Source organism: Orycteropus afer, unplaced genomic scaffold, assembly GCF_000298275.1.
Source record: "Orycteropus afer afer isolate SDZICR_OR568_19922 unplaced genomic scaffold, OryAfe1.0 scaffold00097, whole genome shotgun sequence".
NCBI classification, from domain to species: domain Eukaryota; kingdom Metazoa; phylum Chordata; class Mammalia; order Tubulidentata; family Orycteropodidae; genus Orycteropus; species Orycteropus afer.
The window spans coordinates 4,856,349-4,859,951 of NW_006921684.1; positions in this window are offsets into that span (position 1 = coordinate 4,856,349).

The following is a 3,603-nucleotide window of genomic DNA, read 5'->3' on the forward strand; positions in this document are numbered from 1 at the left end:
TTCCCTTCAAGACTTGAGGGTCCAAGATTATCTTCTGTGTCTGTGTTAATTGGTTTCCCTTTTCTTTGTTGAAGAGGGTCTGTGCAGTCCTTCTGCCTAGTCTGCCATCTTGCTGGAACTTAGTAATAAGTATTTTAATGCATGGCTGACTCAGTGATTAAATCAGAGAATTTTTGGAAGACACAAGCCATAAGAAAGTACAAATCCACAGGGGTAAGAATTGCCATATGAGGACCTGGCAATCTCTGATTATCTAGAACTAGGATTTTAATAGACTGCTTGCACCTTAGATGGATGAGGAAGCCTGGGACCTGAAGAGAAGTGAAGATGTCTGGTGAGAGCTCTCCATTTAAAAGCAGAAAACCCAAAAGATAACACCATCAATGAGTAAGCAAAAACCCCATGCTGCCCACAAAGACAGTCCCTCAGAGGGAAACAATCACCCTGCAGAGGGAGACAGTTTGGCTGTCTCTTCATTGACTCTGAGGAGACAGTAGAAATATCTCTCCTGGAGTTCCCTTGTCACCTCTCCCAAAAGGTTTGGGACCTGAAACCACATTCCCTTTAGAGCTTTCAAAACTCCAGGCCAAAAGTTAAATTTAAAGCAGTCCTAAGTTGATGGTTCTGGTGGCATAGTGCCTAAGGCATTTGACTGCTAACCAGAAGGCTGGTAGTTCACACCCACCAGCTACTTCTCAGAAGGAAGGTTGGGCAATCTACTCTGAAGTAATAGCGCCTCAGAAACCCAAAGAAGGGTTGCTTTGAGTTGGATCTGACTCAATGGCCACAAGTTTGGTTTTTTGGTTTTGAAGTTGATAGTGCTCCCAGGTACCTGCAGAATCAAATACTAAATCTCCCTGGGAAAATATAATTTAAATGCAAATACCACTAACGAAATTCCAAAGAACAAGAGATCACAATAAGAATCTCACTGAGCATCTGAGGAAGCGAACTTTCCTGAGCAAGAGTCAGCTGAAACAAGAAACTACAGATAAAGACCTTCAAAGAGTGTAGATTTTGGAATAATCAGATAGAGAGTATATAATAACCATATCATACATTTAAATACGTGAAAGAAATAACTTTAAGTATTATTAAGAAAAGAGACTATCAAAATTGACCAGAAAGATTTGAAAAAGTAAAGATAAATAGAATTCCTGGAAATAAAAAGATATTGTAATTGAAATTAGAAATTCAGAACAACAAATTAAATACCAGATGTTGTTTGTTGTTGTTATGTGCCACTGAGTCAGACCTGACTCACAGCGACCCTCCTTGGGTTTCTGAGGCAGTATCATTATGGAAGTAGATTGTCCCATCTTCCTTCTGAGGAGTGACAGATGGGTTTGAACCACCAGCCTTCTGGTTAGCAGTCAAGTGCCTTAGGCACTACACTACCAGAGCTCCCAAAAATGAGAGACAAAGCTGACCAGATAGAGACACCTAAAAAGAGTACAAGTGAACTGCAAGATGGGAGTGAAGAAAGGCATAAAATTCAGTACAGATAGACAGTGAAATGGAAAGCTAACAAAGAGAAAGACATAGAGGATAGAATAAGAAGGTCCAACTTCAATCTTGCTAGATTTCTAGCCAGAATAACAAGGAAAAGAGAGAGACATTATTCTTACAGTTAATGACTGAGAATTTCCCTGAATTAGTGAAAGAAAACAATTCTCAGATTAAGGAAATTCAATAAATCTAATGTAGGATAGATGAAAATAAATAGAAAAACAAAAAAGTTCTGAATACAAAAGACTAAATACAAGTTCTGGCAAGATGGCAGAATAGGCAGACAAGCTACACAGACCCTCTGCAACAAAACAATGAAAAACTAATTGAAACACATACAGAAGACAATCCTGGAACCCTGAGCTTTGAAGGGAAAGATAGAGAAGTGCATTAAATACCAACTAGTAGAAGAACCTGAATGAAACAGTGAGTAGGGAGACAAACAGAGCTGTGCCATAGTGCCTAAGGCATTTGACTGCTAACCAGAAGGCTAGAGATTCAAACCCACTAGCCACTCTTCAGAAGGAAGATTGGGCAATCTACATCTATAGTGATATGACCTTGGAAACCCAAGGAGGAGTCACTATGAGTTAGATCCTACTCAACAGCATTAAGTCCTCAGGCCACAGCTATTTTGAATATTTCCTGATAGCAATCTAAGAATTGGTCTGCTCACTAAGGCTGCATAAGCAAGGACTGCAGTACTGCCTGACAACTAGAAGGGAGAACAGTGACGAAGGGGACAGGCAGACCTGTGGACTTTTAGCAGCTATCCTGAGGCTACAGCCATTTTGGATGTTTGCAAGGGGCCAGTGCAACCATTTTGAGTATGTGTTGGTGGTCTTCTCGCTTGGATTGCAACCTGGGAGTGGGCTCTGCCTGCCAAAAACAGTATGGGCAACCATACCAGAAACTGACTACTGGAGAAGTGTGATAATCCCCTTGTTACTCTTGTGCCCCACACCCTCTTGCTGAACAGGGGTGTGGCTATCCCCTCACTTCCACCCACCTTCTAGATCTGCATGGGTTCCATCCTGGTCTGTGCCCTGGCAGAGTCTGGTGTGGTGTCCCGTGCCCCAGTTTTGTTTTTAAGTTATTCTTTTTTATCTTCCTTCTGTTTTCTTTCTTTTTTAAATCTTTTTCCTGTCCCTAGTTCTTTAATTTTTTTTCTCACCCCTTTTCCTTGCTCCCTTCTTTTTTGTTTCTTTTGGTTCTTCCCATCCCTTGTTTTCCCTTTTGCACTTTTCCCTATTCTATCACTCTTGCTCTTTTCTCTCATTCCTCCCTCCCCAGATATTGTGGCTTACTCCCTCTTTTTTTCTCATTATCATTCTTTTATCTTTTTAAAATATATTTTGAAATTTTTTCTTCTTATTTATTGTTTGTGTGTATATGTGTGTGATTGTTCCTGTTTTTTATGTGGTTTGAGCTTTTTGTTCTTTTGTTCTTTTTTGGTGGTTTTAATTTTTTTATTATTTTTTTTTTGTCTAACTGAGTAGGAGACAGCAACCATTCCCATACAACCCAACCATACCTGGATGCCTGCACCTCCTGCAGCCCCACTCACTGAGTGAGGGCCACCACTAGCTTTTGCACCAACTGACCAATGATAGACAGTGTCCAATACCAGCTCAACTCACCCTCAAGTGCTCTTTACAAACAGCCAACAGAGATCTGTGCACACACTCTCATTCACTTTCACACATTAAACATAAATACAACACCACCACAGTGTCTTAGAGACAACAGACTATCACAGTCCACAAGAAGAAGCAAGATAAAGTAGTAGAGGTTCCAGCAAGATGGTGGACTAGGCAGAAAGACTGCACAGACCCTCTTCAACAAAGAAAATGGAAATCAATTAACACAGACACAGAAGATAACCTTGGACCCCCAAGCCTTGAAGGGAAGGATAAAGAAGTGGACTAAACCCCAACTAGCAGAAGAATTTGCGTGAAAATACCAAAAAGGGAGACAGACGGAGCTGCGATCTGGCAGTGATCCTGAGCGATCCTGATGGCACAGACAGCTTGGAGATTCCTGGGTGGTGGTAGGACCTAAGAATTAACCTAAAAATCAGCCCTGCTAGCCAGG